Source organism: Passer domesticus, chromosome 1 (assembly GCF_036417665.1).
Source record: "Passer domesticus isolate bPasDom1 chromosome 1, bPasDom1.hap1, whole genome shotgun sequence".
Taxonomy (NCBI): Eukaryota; Metazoa; Chordata; class Aves; order Passeriformes; family Passeridae; genus Passer; species Passer domesticus.
In genome coordinates, this window is record NC_087474.1 from 3267461 (window position 1) to 3289727 (window position 22267).

General features: G+C 43.1%; 1 protein-coding gene and 2 long non-coding RNA genes across 5 annotated transcripts in view; 2 read left to right on the forward strand and 1 right to left on the reverse strand.

The window, feature by feature from the left end:
- Positions 1–22267, forward strand: part of CRHR2 (corticotropin releasing hormone receptor 2) — a 141808-nt gene that overhangs the window by 44952 nt on the left and 74589 nt on the right. The window lies entirely within an intron of this gene.
- LOC135301586 (uncharacterized) lies at positions 3788–4911 on the reverse strand. Its single transcript, XR_010363356.1, has 2 exons — positions 4722–4911; positions 3788–3999 (listed from the first exon to the last, which is right to left on the reverse strand). It is a non-coding gene; the product is annotated as an uncharacterized LOC135301586 (long non-coding RNA).
- LOC135301624 (uncharacterized) lies at positions 4920–11639 on the forward strand. Of its 2 annotated transcripts, none has more exons than XR_010363409.1 (3): positions 4920–5538; positions 6545–8396; positions 10731–11639. It is a non-coding gene; the product is annotated as an uncharacterized LOC135301624 (long non-coding RNA). The 2 variants fall into 2 exon arrangements; XR_010363419.1 differs by lacking the exon at positions 10731–11639 and having other exon boundaries at positions 4923–5538; positions 6545–7847; positions 8234–10646.

The following is a 22267-nucleotide window of genomic DNA, read 5'->3' on the forward strand; positions in this document are numbered from 1 at the left end:
TTTGTGATGAGGCTGATTGTGCTGAAAACCTCAGCTGTGTTCCCCATGCAGATGATAAAATGAGACAACTGATTAAAGAATGGGAAATGGATCTTGCAAATCTCAGAGGTGAATAATACAGCTCAAAATGAAGGTCTGATAGGAGATGGCTTGAATCGACATAAGATTTCTGCCTAGGACATGTAGTTTTGTTCTATTTTGTTTTGCATTTTGATGAGGCAGAGAGAGAAATTATGGTTTGTTATATTGTACTGATTTTTTTTTGTTTTGAGAGCAAAATCAGACCAATTTAGAAAAAAACACCTTGCATTGCCTTTCTTCTGCTAAGAGCTTATCCAGCTCTAAGTTGTAACTCAACATTGATTCTACTACCAGGTGTCCCATGTTCATGAGCTGCCACCTTTTAGGAAGTAGAGCTTTTTTGGCATTGATTTTGTATATCTGTGAGTATATTTTGTATATCTGTGAGTATATTTTGTGTATCTGTCAGCATATTTCTCATTTGAAAGCCTATAAAAATTTGGATAATTTTCAGTGATTTATTTTTCAGTTTTAGAAATTAGGCTCTCAAATATTCCAATTTCCTAAAAGCAGCTTATCAGCTGCAGGGAATGAGCCCAGCAGCATTCCCTGTCAAGGAAAGCTTTTGCATTGTAGACACTGGCAAATGCAGACTGGGAAGTGCCCAAAGTGTGTGAAAAGCTTTTGAAAAACTCTGAGAAGCACAAGACACTGGTCCATGGCCAAGTTTTCGTACTCATGGGGCTATTTCTGCACCTCACTGTAGTTTGTGTGCGTGTAGGGGATGGAATTCAAGACAAAAACTGACAGGTAGGTTCTTCCACAGATCAGCTCATCAGAGGCTTTGGATGCACCTCCCCTGCTTTGTGTCCATCCTGTCACCTCTCAGGCTTTGCTGTTCACTCTGACTCAGATGGTGAATGCTGTCAAACCCTGCCAATGACAGCAAATTCAATCAAAAAGCATTTAAAAAAACCCTTTAGAAAATGAACTTATGCTTTAAAAACTCCCCTTCTGTTTGCCACACTAGAATAAACTGTTTGTGTAAAATATTTCCATCCTGACTGCAAGAAATTCCCGTGGTGATTCTTGCCTGGGTCTGTGTTTCTATGTGTCTCCTGGGAGCTGCTGAGTGACTCAGATAAGTTTCAGCTGCATTCGTAAAACAAAGTCTGTCAGTCTGTGAGATTTTTTATCCCTGACATTTTGTTGATGTTTGGGGGGTTTTTTCCTCCCTCTATATTTGGGAAATAAAGCCATGTTGACAGATCACGCTCTGGTTACCCTGCAGTGTGAATATGGGCAAAATGCTCTTTGACCAAGGATCTGAAAATTATGCCATCCACTTACAACTTTGCAATTTTTATGTATTATTCTCAAAGGGGAAAAAATTAAAAGAAACGGGGAAAAAAAAAGTCGGTGTTGGTGCAGTGTGTGACTGTGCACTTGTCTCTGCTCAGGTTCTATATTTAGTGGAAAATGACAATATCATTGCTGCCCTCTAGATGTGTTTATGCTTTGACAGTGTGAAGCTTTTAGTTTTGTTTTAGGAAACAGATTAATTCACTTATTAGGATATCCTGAAGCTTGATTAATTCAGCAAATGGCCCGTAATGAGTCTGGTTTTGCTGCTTGCTAAAAAGCAGCTGTTCAAGCATTTAGTTAGAGCGTGTTACAGGCTAAAGTATGCCTACATTAACACTTCCCCTACTGATTTCCCTGTGCAAAGGGAAAAAAAAACAGGGTTAAATGTTCATCTAATGGACAAAAAGTGTTGGCTTTTATAGCCTCAGCTGACCTGAGTTTGCCTCAAACTCCTGGTGTGGCAGGGGGTGTTCTTTGGTGACACCTGTCCATCACAGGCTGCTCACTTTGCTCTGGACTGCAGGCAAGAGCTGCAGGCTTTCAGAAGGTTTTTCAGATTAAAACCCACAAAGCTGGGTGTTTCCAAGTAGTATCAACAGCTAATTTTAGCATTTAAGCTCTAATACAAGTCAGAGCTCTAACTGACAGAAGGAGTGAAGCCTAGGGAGTTTCTGAGCTCAGCCTAAATGAGCAGCTCAGCTCTGCAGCCCCTGCAGAAATGATAGTGCTGTTTGATATGCCATGGGGTATTTTGTTGCTGTTTCAGCCTTGTTGTAGGTTTGTGTTTCATCTCCCAGGCCACACAGGTGTTGCAGATGCTCAGTGACAAATGATCCAATGCCCGTGTTCAGGCAGCTGAATTCATCCCTGGGCGTGTGTTGTGCTGAAGTGGTCCCACACCTGGGGATTGAGATCAAACTGCTTTTGTGATCAACAGGAACAAAAGGTCTCTGTAGCTCCAGCTCCGTGCCTGCAAATCCCTCTCTCTCTCTCAGTTAGGGAAGCTCTTTGACTGAAATAGCCACTTCACAGGAGTGTTTTGGATATCACACAAAGCATCCTCCTCACCTTCTCCGGGGACTGTGCAGCTGAGAACAGGCACATAATCACTGCTAACCTTGCCCTGATGGGGACTTGGTTCCTCCTTTTCTGGGGGGGTGTGCACCACCTTTTCCTTGGCCCTACAACCAGCTGCCTGCTGAGAAAGCTTTGGAAAGGGTTGGTGACTTAGCAGCTGTTGTTCACATGGATGGGCATGATGGGGGAAGGAGCCCCTGGCACAGGGATCACACCTGTACCTGTTAGCAGGGCTTGCTCCTCACTGAGACAGAATTCCTGCAGTTCATAGTTGTCTCATCTTGAACGCAGAGAAATAATCTTTTTGTGTGCTGAGGGAAGGGTGAAGAAGTGAATTAATAGCTCTTCTGGTTTGCATTTCCCCTCTTTTGAAGGGATTTAAAGGGATGATTCAATTTTTAAAAAGAGCTAATTTTCGTAGGTTAAAACCCCGTTCTTTTATGGAGATCTAACCTTTGCTGCTTTTCCTTCTGATTAATTATTGTTCACAGTTCTGGAGATGTGGCTCCAGCCTGCATATAAAACATGAGCCTTGGTAGGAGATCTTGGTCTTAGAGTCTTGTTCGTATTTTGTGGGCAAGCCCTGTCCTGATAATTACAGAAATGTGCACTTTTAGAAGTGACTGGCCCAGAGGCTCAATTAACATTTTCATTTATGTTTTATCTCATGTATTTTAGTGTCTTGACCACTTCTGTTGATCCCATTCACATGACTTACTTGCTCCCCAGAGGTTTTTTCTGGCTTGATTTCTAAAGGCCGTGTTTTTGAAAGCAAAGTCCTGCTGTAAATGACAGAGAGCCCTGAAGTTCTGATGGCTTTTCATCATTATTGGAGAGAAATAAAATGCCCATCATGGGCATGCATGTGTGTTTCCACATTAAAAAAAATTACTATGAAACCCTGAAACTACTCTCACCTCATCTGTCTTCTGTAACCTTGTTAGATGTCCAGAAGGCTTTTATCCCACTGTTTAATGACAGGGGATTTGGGATAAAAATAAATGTTTTGTAGTCAATTTTAGTTATGGAGTCACTAGAAAAAGACTTGTTTTGCTAAAAGTCTGCAGCCTTGTAGTAGCCATGTATCAGCCATCCTGGGGGTAAAACAAAATATTTTCAGCTAGGAAGTCAAGAGTACATGAAAGTTAAAGGAGGGAGACTGATGAGAAATGCAACAAAGTCAACAGCGGAAAAAGAGAAGTCCAGAATTGGAATTCTGGGGGAGGAAATAAAACATCATTTTTAAGCTCGTAAAGGTTCTCTCTGAGGAGATCAAATCTGCAGCTGATTAGGTCAGCTTGTCTCCAATAGCTCTGTGTCCAGATTAAGATTTCAACCATTTTTGTTCATTTTCTCTTGCTGATTTTGCAGAGAAACACAAATACACACATCTTCCACAAATACATTGGGAGGCTCTGGATTTCAGTCATGCACAGATGGGAGAGGCTTCACTTGTTTTCCCCCAGGTTTTTCTTCTTTTTTTTCTTTCCTTTGTGAGGCATAATTTGTGGTACGAGATGGCTCTGATTTTGCAGTCTGGAAGAAAAGTGTTGGAAAAAATATTTACGAGGAGGAATGAAAAGAATCCATTTTTCTTGCTCCCACTACTATCATCATGTAAAACATGTGATTTCTTCATTGAGCCCAGGACACAAGTTAATTGCATGTAGTAAAATAAGGAGATTGTTAATGTTACTTCAGTCAACATTCAAGGACATTTTCTCCAGCCAGTTAAACATGGGTTTGTACTTTTGTTCTTTGCTGATAACTTGAGATGGCTTTGCTGTGGTCCTGTTGCACCTGATTTGGGTTCTCTTCAGTTTAGGGCAAAATTCACCCAGACTTCACCAAAACTGGAACTGTAGCTGCCATTCTGCACCAAAGTCAGTCAGACCTGAGCAGTGGCACATCTTGGAGAGGGCTTTAAACCCTGGGACATCAGGAGGGTCAGCAAACAAAGGGTTGCCCACATTATTTGGGAGGCTTCTTCGTGATTCTTTCTTTCACTAAGGCAGCTGCCCCATCCATCTCTCTGGAACTTGCTGTCTAAGCTGGCAGTGACTTCCAGCTGGCAAACAGATGGACTGAAGTCCATTTCTTTCCACAAGTTTGGAATGAGATGATACTTGCAAAAATGTGTGCTTCTAGAGCACGGGGAGGAAGAGGGAATGGCTCAGGAACAGATGGGGAAGGGAAATAATTAAATATATCAAAAATCCTCATCACACCAACCTATATAATGAAAGGAAAAATCCCACCTAGCTGCATGCAGCGTGGACACTCCCTTATGGATTGGGATTTCTTGTTTTCTGGTGCCTTATGACCCATTTTCCACCCAGACAAGCAGTGGGAGGCTGAGGTGGAACCGCGAAGGTGGAACGGGGCTGTTCTCGCCAGGTGCTGAACACCTGAGACTCTCTGGGGCTCACCTGAGACTCTCTGTCACCCGGCGGGTTCCAGCCTGTGTTTGCTGTCACAAAAGCCGGGGGACAGCGTCACTGAGGCCACGGTGACCCGCCATTCCGCCTGCCAGCCACAGGGTGTCACTTAGAGTGCAGGTAAAGCCCGTGTCCCCTGCAGGGTGGATGCTGCAGGGTGACCCTGCACCGGGGCTGCTCCGGGATAGAGCTGCTCCCCATCCTGCTGCACGGCTGAAGAGCCCCACTGAGGTGGAGCAGGGACAAGGACACGGTGGGGAAGGACGTTCTGGGAGGGATCCTGTCCCCTCTTCTATGGGGTGTTGCCTGCTTCAGCAGGGCTGCTCTGAAAAGCTGCGGGAAGGGCAGTGCTAAGCTTTGTTCCCAGGTGTGTGTTGGGATGTGGAGCTGTGCAAAGCCCAGTGCAGCCGTTCAGAGATGAAACAAACCTGTCAGAGGAGCCTGAGCAGGCAGCAAGAGCCTGCCCTTGGATGATGCAGGGATTGCTCGTGGCTGGACACGCTGTGTTCATCACTGCACTGCTGTCCTTTGCATCCATCTGATGTCTCAGTGCTGTCCCCTGGCAGCAGCTGTTGGATTTTCCCTCGGTACCTGGCAGATGCTCCAGGTGCTCCCACTGGACAGCAATAACTCACAGGTGTGTTTCCAGTGGGGCAGTGCCACCTCAGCTCTGACCTTCCTGCTGCTGTGCTCTGCAGAACAATTAAATCAATAAATTAGGCAGATTTAGGTTCTTTCGGTTTCCCTCCGTGCTCTGCTGTGACATAGAAGTACCTTTGCTGTTCATATAATGGTGAATCTTTGCAATTTCTGTGGCTTGGGAGAGCAGACCTTCAGGCTGCATCCTTGTCCAAATAAAATTCCCAGGCTCTGACAGTCATTCAAGGCTTTGCCCAAGGTTTGCTGTCCTGGGAAAGGGAACCTCCTACTCAGTTTTGGACCCCAACATCCAGTCTTGACACCCAGATTAGAACAGCCATTCTTAGCGGCTTGAGAAGTTGATGAGAAATAAGGTTTCCCATGGAAATTGAAGGGGAATGGATTTTTAGTAGATATTTTCTTTTTTCTTTTTTTTTTTTCAGTGTGGTTTTCATTCCCCTCAGATGTTATTCTTGGAGTTCATAATTGGTAGCTCTTGGGACAAATTCATAAAATCAATAAAACTAGGATTGCTTTATGCTGACTTCTTTCTCTGCAGTGCTGGGAATAACAGAGGAGCAGATACTGCTCCATATGAGACTTGTGCTGGGAGAAGCAATACTTTGAAACAAATTATAGAAATAGAATAGAAACTCAGTATTTTTTTAAAGAAAGAAAATACTCTCAAGTCTCATGAAAAGTTTTCCCTGGGAAAACAGAAGAAGGAAGAACCTTTGCCAGTTTGGTTTTATTGTCCCAAACCCCTGGTGGTTGGAATGCCCTGACCATGCTGTGACAGAAGAATTAATGCAGAGGAGCTGCATCCTTCTCAGTCAGCCAGGGAGTAAACAGAGCTTTAGAAAACAGAAAATGTGTTCTGGAAATGAGACAAACACAGAAAATAGGAAATTAGTTTGCTAGTGCACCATCACCATTTTAACTAAACTAAGATGGGACTTCCTAGGGATTCTTTTTCTCATTTTAAGAATTCTTATCTAATTTAGGAATTGCTGAATTATGCCAGTAATCCCTGAAACACCAGCACTTGTGTATTTCAAAGTACATCGTGAGCAGTCAGGACTTGCTGCAGGATCTCCAGGCTCCACAGTGATTCCTGCTCTGCAGCTGGAGCAGCTGATGCACAGTTTGGAAGAAGAATGATTTCAAAGATTGTTGGTTTTGGGCTGATCTTAACACACTTGAACAACTGAAAACTCTGATCTCTGTATGGAAGCCAGTGTGGAAAATGGGAGTTTGGGTGCAGGAAATGGATTTCTAGGATTCATAAGGAGAGGACACCCTTTTCCTTTGCAGGACAGCAGAGTGAAAGGCTGGGGATGAAGGGGAAAGAGAGAAGCAGGGAGATTTCCCAGTGTTGCCTTGCACTGAGAAAGCGCCTCACAGGTTCCTTCCTAGGGGAATTTTTCATGTTCCAGGAGCTCTGCAGGGATGAGAGAGACCTCTGACTTGGGAAGCCCTTCTGGGAAGTCCTTTTCATCAGGGGCTTATTTTAATTTTCAGGATGTGGATGGTGGTGACTTGGGTGGGACTGCAGGGATTTGGACAGGGCTGCACCCTAACACACCCCAACAAGGCCTTAGGAGAGAGAACCCCTTTCATTCTTCATGGGGAACACTTTGTATTAAAGAAACACAGGATCCCATAGGTTCACATTTAGGTTAATTTTGGCCATCTAATCCAAACTTCTGAATTTCCCACTTTACATAACTATCCTGTATAAAGTCACCCACTTTGCCCCTATGTCATTAATTACCAAATTAACATCTGAAAATGCACATTTCCACCAGAGCTGCCTGTGACTCAGAAGTCTCCTTAGCAGCCCAAAAATTAGAAGGCTTTTGTTTGCTGTGAAAGTGAGGGAACAAATTCCCACTTGGGTCTGCTTTCTGTTTCCAAGCCTGTCTCAAAAGGGACAGGGATAAATCCAAGTGCAGTTGTGGTGGTTCACTGCATCGCTCAGTTCCAGGGAGTGGCTGTAGCAGTGGGAATTCTGGGTTTTTCTGCTTCTTACTCCTTTTTGGGGAGAATGAAAGGATCCCCACAAAGATCTTTTCACACAGTTAAGTCATCCTTGTCCACCTACAAACCCATCCTCAGTCTGGATTTTTTTTTGCCTTAATCTGTTCTTAATCCCTTCATCTCTCCTGTGTTCACAGCATGTTTCTCCTAGGGAAATTAAAATCCAGCAAAAGTAATAACAGCAGTTTTATTCACCATGAGCACTTTGCTTTGTTCCTTCAGTGAATGCTGAGGGGGACAGAAGGATCTCTGAGCTGACCCAGTGAGGTGAGCGTGTCAGAAGAGCACAGACATCAGAGCACTGTGGTTCAGTTTATCCTGGGAATATGTAAAAAGCTCTCCTGAAACTAGATATGCTAGATAGAAACTAAAATATGGTAATCAATGGTTGGATTTTTCAGCAAACAGGGGCAAAGTCTTTCCTAGGGATTCCTATTTTATTGATTCTCTGTTAGATCTCAGCTGCAAATCTGTGGCTGAATTCCTGAGATTACAGATGACCACACTCACTGCAGTTCCAGGGCTTTGAGAGAATCTGGGTGGTTATTTTTTCATCATTTCTTTGAGTGGTCAGATACCTGCCTGTCTCCTGGCTGACTTCAGTGCATTATCCCTCCTGGGCTCTTTATCCAACCCCATTCTCATTTCCCCAGGCCCTGAGCAGGCACAGAGAGAGGCATGAATGGGGTGGATGTGAATGAGTCACTGATGCTCTGGGATCTGCTGAAAATCAACTGTGTCTGCACTCAGCTTCTGGTGCACCTGAGCTAAAATTCACCTCCTGAAACCTCAGGGAAAGAAATTGATTTCTCAGTGGTAGGTCAGTTATGTGTGTGTGAGTCTTTAGGTTCCTGAGTAGCTTTGAAAACTTCACTGGGATTTTATTTCATTTCCTTCATGAAATGAAGCACTTCTGTGAATTTTGAGCATGCAGATGAAGAAGCTCTGGCTTTGCTTGGTGAAAATAAATCTGGTGTGGCAATAGGACATTGCAAGTTGGATCAGATGAACTCTACAGGCATTTCTGTGGTTCTGTGATGTCCCTACAGATCTCAGATAGATCCTTTAGTGGTCTCTATCACCAACTGTTTGTTTTTCATGGACACCTATGACAGTGTTTTTTTCTGTGAAGAACTTGTGCTACCAGGTGTGCATCAGAGTGAGAGTGGTCTCAGGCTCTTGCTGTGATTCCATTTACCTATTGATGTGTAATATGTGATTTTCCTGCACCATTAAAATGGTTTAGTTCATCCTTTGCTTGCTTTTAGGGGAATTGAGTGATACTCATGGGGCACTGACCTTTGTCTAGTTGCCATGTTACCTCAGTGAAAATCAGCTGGAAAAGGCAGGGCTAATTGCTTTGATTTAATCCTGAAATGTCAGTGACTCAGTGATGGCTCATTCATGGAAGTTATCTGCTCGAGGTGGAAGCACTGGATAAAAATATCTTCCTTTGGATGAACTTTAAGTGCTGGAAGTTTCAAATCATAGCATCAGAGAATGGTTTGAGTTGAAAAGGGACTTTAAGATGACCTAGATCTGACACCTCTGCCATGAGAAGGGACAAAGGGATGGGGCAAACCTAGGGGAAGCATGCAGAAAGCATTTCTGGGGAAGAACTGCAGTGCCTCACTGCCAGCTGTGGCACAGCAGGCAAAAATCTGATTTGCCATCCCAAAGAACAGCAGGTGAGAGAAGGGAATTGAGGGTTAAATACCAGATGTAAAGAGTAAGGGTGTTACTGTCCCACATCCAAGGCATAACAGACACAATTCCTGACTGCTGGGCCACCAGAGCCTCTGAGCAAACTAAAATTCAGCAGAAGAAAATGTCAAACACAAAGTATTTGTTTTGTAAATGAAAAGGGGACATGCAGCTTTAATTTTAGTGTGTTTGGCCTAAGTACCTTCTCCCTTCCCTTGTCTCAACAGGAAAGAGATGTCCATAAATTGGTTTTCTTCATTATTTTTCTTTCTGTCTCTCAGAGGATGTTCCTGTCCCCTGATTTGGTGGGCAGGCACATGGCAGGACCACAGCCTCCCATTAGAACCACTCTGGTTCTGGCTGTGCTGCCTTCAGAGTGAATTCCAGGAGTTCCCTGGCCCCAGCTGGCACGGATCCATCTGGGTGGGGCTGTCCTGGAGCCCTGCTGCAGCCAAGGGGCAGCGCTTGTGGCTGTGCCAGTGGGAAGGAAGGGATGGAGGCAGGTTCCAGCTTGTTTCTGTCAGAACAGGCAGCAAACGGGACCTGTTCATCCCCTGCAGCTGGTCCCTGCTCAGGTTCCCATCCTTCAACCCTGCCCCTTTAAATTAACTCAAATACTTCAGGCTTTCCAACCCTGGAAAGACTTCTCTCCTCTTTCTTTTTTTTGGTTTAGAGTGCAAGAAGTTCCCTGCTAACACGTCACCTTTATTCCTCAGTGTCATTAATTTCTTTGGGGCTGAGCCAGGAGAGTTTTGAGGAGACAATCTGTGTTTTGCAGTGGTTTTTAAGAGTTTCCATACAAACACTTTGGGATGTAAAAAGTGCTAAGCAGACATCTGTCTTAATAGTGTTCTCTCCAGGTCTCTTATTCAGTAGTAAAAATCTTCTCAGTATGGAGATGTGAACTGAATGGAAAACATCCCCTTTTTGTGGTCTGGGGAAACCAGAGATACTTTCATTAGTACTTTCAGAACTGCAGAAATATCCACGAGCTTGGATATTTAATTTGTGTAAGTGCTGGGTACAGTCAGCAATATATTTGCGAGTTTATCCATAAGATTTCACAGCTCTGTATTTGTTTTCATGCCTTGCTGTCCTGATGCAGACCTGCTGGTCTGTCTGTAGCACCTGCAGGTTTTCTGTGTGCCAGATGAAGTGCTCAGTTATCACAATCACATTTATGCAGCTATTTGCTGCTCTTCTCTGCAATGCAGAGTTGTTTCCTAGGCTACATTTCCTAGTATAATACATATCCTGTTGTCAGATGCCTTCCAGTGCATTTGGCTTCATTCCTTGATCCAATGAAGATAAATTAGTGAACTGTCCTGCTTTATCAGTGGAGTTGGGCTTTGTTTTCTATAAGCTGAGTTTTATTTTTTTCCATTGCTTTCTTTTTTCTTTTTTCTTTTTTTTTTTTTTTCTGAAAACACACTTCAAATACATCAGGCAACTTTGTAGCATGGATGAAGAAGAATTTCTCAGGCAAAAAAACTCTCAGGCAAAATGATGTGAGACAAGGAGAGGAGGAACAGCCTTTGATCAGGCTCTGCATTGCCTTTTTCTAAAGTGCTAAAACCTAAATAAAATGCAAAAACCTAAATAACAATGTATTGATTCCCTGAAGGTTTCTTGGTGTCACCCCTTGGGTGCAGGGGACACGTTGAGTGTGATGAGCAGTGCAGGGTCAGCAGCCCACAAGTGCAAGAAATGCAGCAATAGTGAAACCAGCAGCTTAATTCTGGGACCAGAAAGTGGGAAATGGATTTATAGAGAATTGTCAAAGCCTGACAGAAGGCTCACACAGTGTGTGCATCTGTGTGCAAACCTTGAGATGAGAAATGCTGACTTAGAAATGCCGTGGAATGGGACAGACATTGCTGAGAGAGAAATGGAAACAAGTTTCAAAAGGTAACCGTACAAATAAGACTAGATGCTTTGGAGAAATAGAACTATGAAAAATACATTGTAATTAGATCCATGAGGGATAATTTTTAGATAATTAGCTTTGAGGCATTTACAACATGGTGTAGCAAAAGTGGATAGACCAAGAAACGCTTATAGTGTATTGTAATTAAGAAATATAGTTGGCTTCTGATTGTGATAGGGTAAATTATAACATCTGTATTGTCTTACCCTTCTCATGAGACTGAAAATGGAGTGAAAGTGTTTAAAAACACCTCTCAGTTGCCCCAGCTCTGGGTCAGAAAAGGGCTTAATCCGACACAAAAAGTGCAGAATCAGGGTTTGTACTTAACAAGCAACAGAAGGAGAAACAAAGCTCCTGTCAGCACAAGGAAGGAAAGAAGAAAAAAGAATAGGAAAGGAGAGGGATCAGCTTTGCTGTGCATTGTGGGGTTTGATGCACAGCGAGTCTGACAGGCTGACTCTGGAGCTGAGCTTTCTGTGTCTGCTCAGCCCAGCTCTCACACACCCACCTGCAGGAGCCACAGCCAGCACTTGCAGTAAATCAGCATTTTCTGAGTGCCCCAGGCAGTGCTGATCCCAGCTGTGCTCTGGGGCAGGCAGAGGGCTGGAGGCAGGCAGTTTTCCAGGTGCAATCCTTATTCCTGAATGGGTGTCATCAGCTCTCCCCTCTGCCCAACCTTCACAGCTGCTTTCACTGCCAGCACTCGCTGAGATGAGCTAATTACACAGATTATGCAATTTTGCTGCACATAATACATGTAATTTTGTAATGAAGGAGTGGTGCTGTGTAATAACAGTTCACACAAACCTGCCTTTGACACAAGGCTCTGGCAGGAAGCTCAGCAGGAGAAACTTTGCATAAAAGAGTTAAATAAGACCATCAGATCATTGATAGAGAAAAAGATCTCCAGACATTTCTGTGTTCTTCTGGAATTGCTAATATATCCACAGAGATTTCTTTTTTAATAAGTAGTAGCAGTGTCCTGAATGTTCACATGAATTTCATGAATACAAGCAAATAAATTATTCACAGAAGACTTGATTTCATCTTTTATTTGCATGATCAGGCAAAAGATTATTTTTGCTTGTTACAACACTGTGGCTTGTTGCTGTGATGGTGTTTGGTGCAGTCTTCTCTTCATAAAATAATAGAATAGTTAAGGTTGAAAAAGACCTCTAAGATCATCAAGTCCAACCATTAAACCAGCACTTCCCATTTGCCTCTTTCTGTGTGAACAAGATTACTGATTATTGATGGTAAAATGAGCTTCATTTTGCTGGCACTGCTGTGGGGCTTAAGGACCAGATTTTTTAATTTTTTTTTTTTTTTAATTAACTCTAAACAAACTCTGGAAAATATTTTCCCCAGGCAACTACTGGGAGGCCAGAGAGGAAAGAGAGGGGCTGTGCTGGGTTAATGTGGCAAAGGTTTTGTAGCAGTGGAATGCAGAAGTGGTTATTCTGAGAAGAGGTGGTCAGGGGTTGTCCTCACATAATTAGCTAAACTGTTAATTACTCACTAAACTGTCTTTTTCTCATGCTACAAGTTTTCCATCTTATTTTATGCCCTAATCCTGATGAGGAGAGGTGGGGAACAAGAGGTGTGGTGGGCACCTAGCAGTCAGCCAGGGTCATCCCACCTCAGGGGGATATCAAATTAACGCAGGAAAATTCATCCTGACATATTTTTTTTCAAAATTCTTCAAGCTTGTTGATACAATACAGTTAGGAGGGCTGAACGCTGCAGATCACAAGCTGCTGTCCCAGGGAGAGGCTTCCAGAAGGCAAACTGGGGCATTTGATTGGAATTTTAAATTGGAATATTTATTCAGTCTTATGTCTGACTGTATTTTATTACACCAGGTGGAAATGTTTTAAATCCAGCCCGTGGTTTATAGCTAAATGCACTCCCTGGTTTTCAGTCTCAGAGCACAGTCAGAGTGCTGACTCATTTTTATCTCTCAGTGAAGTCATGAAGAAATTCTCTCTGCTGTAGCAGATATCCTTTCCCAAAACAGACATACCAGACTAAAGTGATGCTATTTTTACATGAAATTCCAGCTCAGTTGTCTCACTTCAAAGAATATCAAAATTAGTCTTTTTTCATTGAAACAAAGGCCCTGATCTGTGGCATCATCATTCCCTAGAAACATTTTTAAACTTCCCTGAAGTTTCTGATGTCATTTGGCATGACATATCCTGTTTGGCATGGTCCTTAAAATCCCACAGTAATTAGAGTTTCTGTCTTCTCTAACCTGGCTGCAGAGCTGAGGATCTCAGGTTCCAGTCTGGTGCCATCAGCTGATTGTTGAGGAGCTGTGCCATGACACCTCCACTAAATGCTCTCCATTCAACTTCAGGAACTTCAGGAACTTCAGTTTCTGCCATTTTAGCAGCATTTCTAACTCAAGTTCCCTCTCAGTTGTCACAAGCAGGGTTGCCTGTTAAACTGCTGCTCTCTGGCTCCCCAAACCCTCCTACAAATGTGTTCTGTGTAACTCAGTGCCTCAGTTCTGAGGCCAGTCACTTCAACAGATCAGAAACAACACTATTTCAGGGTGGGAGAAAGTGTAAGTGGAAAGAAAGTGGTAAAAAAAAAGGAGAAAATACATGTAAAGGAGAGTTTGTAAACTGGCTGTGGTCACTTGTAATCAAGCAGCATTTCCTGGAGTCTGAAGCATCCTGTGAGTGATTTTATAAATTATTTCAGTACAAAGGTAACAGAGGCCCTTAGAGTCATTGGCAAATGCATTTTGTACTGTAAATCTGTTTAGACGGATAATGAGCTGTATTGTTCTCTCAGACTGAACTAAATCTTAAGTACTTCACTGAAGTTAAATGTTTCTTCCTGACATATTTGTGATGTACAGTCGTGTAACAGCTAATTACAGTGATTAACTGCATTTCACAGATGATGTCCAGAAGAAACTGTTACATGAGGTATATTGCATCTCCTTTGGGTTTCAAAAATAACAAGAGCAAATTTTAATTACCTTTGTACTGTCATTAGAATAATCTGCTGATCTCCTTCTATTGATTAATCCAAAGATAAATTCTTGTGCACAGGAAAGGAAGAGACATTTTCTTCTAAACACTTCATGTGTAATTACTTAAAAAATCTTCTATCTATAGAAAGATTGAGATTCTATTTTAAGAGGAGAAGAGTTTGAGGGTGGTACATCAAATGATCTCATTTCATATGATATAATTAAGATCAGACAGCTGAGAAGGAAAAAAAAAAACCTGTTAATCATTTAATTTTAAAAGCCATTATTGGAAACTACTCCAGGATGTTGTAGCTGCGTAACAGTAAAGTCATCTTTTACTCACTAACATTTCATTTGGGAACTGTTCTGGGGGAAATCTCTCTTTATAAGGCACAGCAGAGGAAATGAAGGTTCAGCTGTGAACTCCCTAATCACAGAATCACACAATGGTTTGGGTTGGAAGGAACCTTAAAGATCATCCAGTTCCAGCCCCTCTGCCGTGGGCAGGGACACCTTCCACTAGACCAGGTTGGTGAGAGCCCTATCCAGCCTGGCCTGAAACACTCCCAGGGATGGGGAATCTCTGGTTTTGTTATGGACAGGATTTATAGAACCATAGAAGCACAGAATATCCTGAGCTCCAGGGGACCCACAAGGATCATCGAGTTCAACTCCTGGCCCTGCACCCCAACAGCCCCACCCTGTGCATCCCTGGGAACGTTGTCCAAATGCTCCTGGAGCTCTGGCAGCCTTGGGGCTGTGCCCATTCCCTGGGGAGCCTGGACAGTGCCCAGCCACCCTCTGGGGAAGAACCTTTTCCTGATCTCCAACCTAAACCTCCCCTGACTTAGCTTCAAGGCATTCCCTCAGGGTTTATCACCAGAGAGAAGAGATCCGTGTCTGCTTCTCCACTGCCTCTCAGGAGAGTGCTGAAGACCACAATGCCATCTCCCCTCAGTCTCTTCTCCAGATGAATAAGCCAAGTGCCCTCAGCCTCTCCTCATAGGGATTCCTCTCCAGACCCTTCACCATCTTCACTGCCCTCCCTTACACGAGTCAGGAGGTGTCGAATCTTAAGTTCTTCTTGCCAGGGTCAGGATTAAATGTGTGAGATGGTATTTCTTGTTGGGACGCAGATGTTTATTCATTCTTATCTATGGCACACTCTCACAAACCCTGAGTTCTACAACACTTCACTCCAACAAACTAAAAATGGAGCCCAGTCTCTCTCTCTACAAGGCCTTTTAAAGTCTAAACTGTCCAATTAAGAAATTACACATAAATTATTTTTACTTTTAAGCCAACAGCCAACCACCCATGCCTGCAATGGGGACTTTTTTATCCAATTACACAAAACCACCCAAACCATGGAGAAGAATGTGAAGACGAAGGATCAGCTCCACCCCAAAACCTCCATCTTGCTTTATCTATATTACTGTATTCTAAACCCTTAAACTCTGAGTTTCCCACCCTGTGATATCACACACTTCTATTCAAACTGCACACCCACAATCCCAGTTCTGTCATTCCATTTTGGAAGCTTCTCCACGGCCTCAGGTCAATGCAGTGTTCTCTTGGGGGTCAGTGCCTGGCAGCACAGAAGTCTGAAATTCTCAGCAGCCAGGGCTCCAACAAGGAGCAGTTATGTAAAAGCCACCCTTGCTGTGCTTGTTGTGGCCATCACTCTTTTGGGCTGTGATCTGTGGCTGGGGTTTTTTGTTGTGCACTTTGAGGTCTCCTGGCTTCAATCCTGCACCCATCCTCCAGTTTCTTGTTGTTACACTGTTCTTTCCTAACTTCAGCTTACAGGAATTTTGGAAAGGTGCTGTTCTCCATCACAGTACCACAAGGGTCTGGGTCTCTGCCTGAGGCTTCTGCTGCTGAAAGTGAAGCCAGTGCTGTACAAAACCTCCAGATACCACTCCAGTGGAAACACTCTAATTCCTAAGACTCAAAATGTTCTTTTGTGAGTAATCAATCCATCACTACATCTGCCAAAATCATGGAGGGATCAAAGTCCAGACTTGGGAAGTGTTAACATGTCTTCAGGCTGTGGCTTTCTGCATGGTGTGCACCTCAGGTAACCCTGCCACACCAACCCATCCTGAGAGAATGTACAATTTCATTCAGATCTTATTACTGTAGAATTCTTCTAAGCCTAGTGCTAGAAAACTGTAGCACTGAACCTCGAGATCCAAAATAAGGGGGGCTTTGTCCTTATGAGGTGGCCTTTATCTCACTGAACTTGAGCCATCTCTGAGTGATGACTCCTCAAAGCCTTCTCCACTCCACTTCTGGTCGACAGGGAGAGGTGAAGGGACCAAATCACCCTCTGAACCTGTCCATCTTTAGCAATAATCCCAGAGGTTTCCACATCTGAACTGCTTCTGTGACTGAAAACAAGTGAGGAAAACCTTTTATCTTATCTGAAGATGGAAGGGGTTCTTGGATGGGCTTGGAGAGGCACCACTGCAGCACAAGCAAAAGGGGAAGATTACAGAGTTATTTAGGTGTATTTTGAGAATAAATAATTAGAATGTAGCACTATGGACCTTTGTATCATCATTTTTAAAAAGCTTTTTTTTCTCCCTTTTCTTTATTCCTCTTCTTCTATGTTGTCTAGAGATAAGGTCTGACCCACCTCTGGAATTTCTTTCCTTCAGGGGTGGCAAATGCATTTCTGAAGGAAGAACTGCAGGCGTTCCAGGTCTTTGCCATTTGGCTTTGCTCTGGGAATGGGAGGTGTCAGAGCAGTTGAACACAGGCTGGGTTTCCCTATTTCACTATTTTAAAATAAAATTCATGGGGTAAAAAAGGGAACAAACAGAGCTTAATGGAACAGCACTTACTTCATCCCTCAAGGCACTGGTCCAAAATGAGCATTTCCAGTGGAACTGTTAAGTAATTGCTTATTTTTCTTAGAGAGGAGACTTGAGGATTTGGATGCACATTTGTGCAGAGGTTTTATGTTGCACTGCAGATTCTTTCATGTTCACATTACATTTAAAATAGGTCTAAAATTTCAAGCTAGCATATTTTTCAAAAATATAATGCAGCTTTTCTATACCCAATTCATGATGTGCACAGGAGGCTTTTCTTGCCATGAAACATAATTCACTGCTCTTCAGATGCAATCAATATTTCACTCTACCTTTTTAAAAAAACGACGTTACCTTTTAATTTGTCTATCAAAGAAAACAGCTCTAGTATCACCATATCACCTTTCCCACGTTTGATATACAAGTCAGTAGCTCATTATTACTTGGCAGAGGAAGTCTAAAGCTGAATTAATTTGAAAAGTGTTAACATTTCAGACACTTTTTTATGCACTTTGGGTTCTTTGAAGTCCAAAGCAGTTTATCTGCCCTTTCAAGCATCTTTTTCTTTTTTACCCTGTTGTTTGTAGGGGGTTTTTTTTGTTTGTTTGTTTTTTGGGTTTGTTTTTTTTTTTTTTTTGTATTCTACACCACAGTTGTTTGAGGCAAGCTTGGGATTTAAGGTTTTATGGTTTGGTACCAAGGAGAATATCAATTAAGCAGTCCTCACTTGATTACCCAGTGGTTAAATATTGCTCACTCAGTTTGCGCTTGGGGAGCTCATTTTGTAGTTGAAAAGGAAATGGCACTGAGGATAAATCTGCCTCAGTGTAAGAGATGTGATGTATGAGTTTTCAGTAGTTTTTCTTGTCATAAGAGAAGATCTGAGAAAATCTTGCCAAAGTCAGTAAATCTCTAAATGGCAGAGTCTCAGCTAAGTGGAGGTGCATTATGAGCACTAAACATTTCTCTGAGGTGAATGAGCACTTCCAAACATGTTTGCCCTGATCTAATTGCTCTCTTTGTTGAAGGAGATGGTAAATCTTTTTTAAGAGACCTTTTTTCTATCTAATTTCTAAAACTCTTCCTGCATTGTCACTGTAAACAACCAATCTTAGTGCCCGTCTTCCACATCAGCATGACAGGAAACCAGCAGGCATTTAAGGAGCCAGGAAATCCAGCTCTGAATGACAGGAGCTTTCTGCAGCATCCTCCCTTCTAGCCCTTCCTGCAGTTACCTGTATTAAACTAAATCTGGGAAGTGCTGAAGCATCACCAACTCTTTTATCCTCTTTGGAACACTTGGAACATTTCCTGCGCCTCCAGTTCTTGGCTTATGTCCTTGCTGGATGCAGCATTTCTTTAGGGATGGTGTTGGCATAAGAAGACTGCCCTGCTTCCCTCTTTTATTGTTTAATTTCAGTCCAGATCAAATTTATAGTGCCATTTCCAAATCCCTGGAGGCAGTGTTTATGTCAGGACAATGTCCCAGGAAGGTGGTACATAAATCTGTGGCATGGTTAAACCGGCAAATTTGGGGTTTGGAAACTTTAGTTCTAGATTTGAAGAGATCTTCATATCAGCTTTAGAAAAAAAGGGAAAAAATGAAGAATAGGGAAAGAATGTTGAGGAAAACACTGAGCTGAGCTGAAACAGTGACAGGTGTCATTTTAGTGCTCTGAGAGGGGTCTGGAATATTTGGGGGTGGGGAGAGGGCTGTTCTGTCCTTTCTGGTACTGTGAGGAGATTTCTATGACAAGCCTGAGGTTAATGCCCTGCATGTAAAGCTGAGCAAGGTGTGCAGTGTTCAGTGCCAGCATGATCCTTTCCATCCCCATCCTCACCTTCATGGAACTGCATGGAGAATGAATCCCCCTGTTTCCTGCAGTTCCCAGAGCTGTTTGAGTGGCACAGGCAGCAGTGAGATCACAGGTGTGTGGGTCTTTAAAAGATGTGTGTGATGATGTTGGAGCTGCCACACCATGTTTGCCAGGCTGCAGGGAGCCCAAAACCACATGGGATGGCTCAGAGGTGGCCCACGTATCATTCCTGCTTGAAATAAGCTCAGGATCTTAAGATTCATCACGGAGTTTAGCCAAGAAATGAAGCTGGTGAAATGCTTTTCTTAGACTGTCACAGCATGTGCTGACAGCATTTTATGTGCTATAAAATTAGAAGAGATTTTAAAATTCCCTTTCTCCCTCCCATGCCATTTCAAACCCCCAAAGAGACAATAATTACCAGGTGATAAGAAAGCACCTTCCCACATAACAAGCAGGCTTCCCAAATGAGAGATGCATTGTGTTAATCAGGTTATGGCAGGGGAACAGCCTCTTCACCTCTTTTCCAGCTGCCTTCTGCAGAAGATTATTCAAAGTCTTCCTGGCCAACAAGTGATCACTCAGCTCCTTGTGCATGGGGGAATCTCTTGTGGAGGATCATTTGTGTGGGGGCTGGGAGATGTCTTGGGAAGCTGGGCTGAAGCAGACAGTCCCATCTCACCCTCAGAGAGCCAGAGGCATATCTCTGATCTGCATTTTCTGCTTGATAAGGTGCTGTGGGCATAAAAACAGCCCTTACAGAACAACACAGTCCTTCACAGTTCCCTCTCAAAATTAATCTTGTACTTCTTCACTTCCTTTTTGATATCACTTGCAAACCAAATTTCCTGGTGTCTGTATAGCAGTAGCAAACATTATATGAAATATTATTTCTCTCTGGTTTCTGATCTCACTTAAAGTTTCAGTAAATGCTGTCCTGGAGGGAAGGACTGGCGCATGATTCATATTCCATGCTGTATTTTGGGAAAGTCTAGAAATGCACCAATGGAAGCAGCAATAGAAAGAATGGAAAGGGGAGCCTGGGGGGGTTAAGAAGTTGATGAACTTTTAAATCCAAGTTCCATCATCAGCCTAGCAATTTCCTATCTAGAAACTCAGCTATCTCCTGCTGCCCTTCTTACCAAATAAAGCATCTCTGGACACTGAGTTCCCCATAGCAGTGCTGTGCTGGGTGATTAATTCAATAAACTTTTTGGCACTGTTTTCAAGGATGGGAAGAGAAGAACTGAGAGGGATGCAAAACTGGAGCTCAAAAGCCCAGTGTTTCTTACTGTAATTTATTTAATGAAAGTTTCCTGTTCTTCGTTGTGGCTGTGTAAGAAAGAAGACGTGAGGTAGATGTTGTTTTTCTCCTGGCAAGAGCTGTTTTTAAACCTTATCCTTCACCCAGTGGGAAAAGGAATTTATGTGGAGGGACAGCCCACAGAAAATGTAACACTATTAGTATCTGTAAAAAGTTTTTGAGAATTGGAATTACTGTATTTCCCTGTATCTGCAGGGACTTTACTTTCTCATCTCAAACAAATCTAATCTGTGATGGCCTAAAGAAGCTGTTTATAACCTCCACGTCTGTAATCTCCACAGTCAAAATTCAGCCTCGTGATGTTGCTGAACATTTCGCTCATCCTGTAAAATTGTTTGGTTAAGGGAAGGGGTTGTATTCAGACACCTTAGGTTCACTTCACAGAAATTGGGACAACTTGCCCGTTCTTATCCCCTTTTTAAACTTATATTATTAGAAGGGGAAATGTGGTTCAGCAAAATGGGCTCATGTCTGCCAAGAAACATCTGGAATTTTTTATGTTCCTATATTAGGCTTCGCTATGAAAGCTGGCAGGGGCTGCTTTGGCAAGTGGTCACTGGTCTGATGTTTGCAGGGCTTTTTTTGTCTTGCAGACAGTCTGTTTCTTGCCTGCCTTCTCCTGATGAATATTTAGGCTTGGGGAAGACACAGGAGCCTCCTGGCAGCCACACGCAGCACGAGCTGACAGCAGCGGATGTTGTGTTTTTGTCCTGACGTCCCAAGACGTGCAAGTGTGACAGGCCCTGTCTGAATCATCCTTCAGGGCTGGGGTTTTTAAAAGGCAAGGATTCTTATAAAATGCTGGGCGTATGATCTGGACAACGGTTTGAAATGGGGAAAAAAAAAAATAAACCAACTCAAAACCAACTAACAAAGAAAATCCCTGTAAGGCCGAGCTTACAGGGATTGTGGTGTAGGCAAACCCCCCATGCTGACTCAGGGATAATAATAATCAGGTTTTTCAGATCTTCCTGGCTTTTAGCCTAACTCATTCTCTGTTTTGTGTGTGATATTTTCTCTCACCTCTTATTTTTTGTCTCTCCTGTGTGCTGCTTTCCTCTCACGGCCTCTGCTCCTGGACCAGAGGCTTCATATGAATTCCTTGTCAAAAGGTATTTGAGCCTTACCAGACAAATACCACATGAATGGCTGCTCTCATCTGTCCTTTTCTCAGCCACCTTTCTCTTTATTTTTGCAGAGTTCTAAGAGCAGGTCAGTATTATTCCCACTGAACACTGAGTCTCTGCTTCATCATGAGCCATTTCTGCAGCTGCTGTGCTTTGCTTTTGTGACTGCAACTCATAAATTCCTGAATAAATTCCAGGCAATGAAAGCTCTTTGAGAAGAGTATTGCTTCCCACATTCCCACTTTGCTAAGGCAAGAGCTGAAGTAGAGGGAGGCTGCACACGCTCTTTTCTTTCAAGAGGTTGTGCAAATTGTCTTCTCCAGTCATCTGTCCTAAACTTCACCCTTCAGCTCTTTTCCTCTCCCTCTCCTCCTGTGTTAATCAATTAATGCTTCTCAGTTCCACAGTGCTTTACTACAGGTAATGAAGTACAGTTACACCTCTCATTATCATTGCCATCTCTCCGTGCATTCAGTAATTATGCCAGGTGACTAATTGAATTTTGAATTTCAGCTAAGAAGCAATTACCATAAAGATGAAACATCATTACCAGGCTGTGCCCTGCCAGCTTTCCTGGAGGGGGTTAGGGAGGGAGTTTCATGGCTCTGTGCTCTCCTGGTCTGTCAAACTCAGGGACAAACAGTGCTGCAGCCCTGGGTGATGCCTTTCCTCCTCCTGGTGCTCTGCAGGAATTCACTGCCACCACACAACAAAGGGAGAATTAATGACCTCTTGGACTGACCAGCAGCAGGAACATTTCCTTAGACTACACCTTCCTGTTTTTTAGGGAGCTGTGTAGGTGGAAGCTCCCTCTCCATACAGGTGGAAGTGTTCTGGGCTGGGGAATCTTTCCTTGTAATTTGTGCATGATCCATGCAAGCACAAGTTCAATGATAGCCTGTCCTTAAAACAAAAATTGCATTACCCTGAGTGAAACGAGGGAAGTCTTTAAAATAAACAGAGAGTGATGGTTCAACATCAAA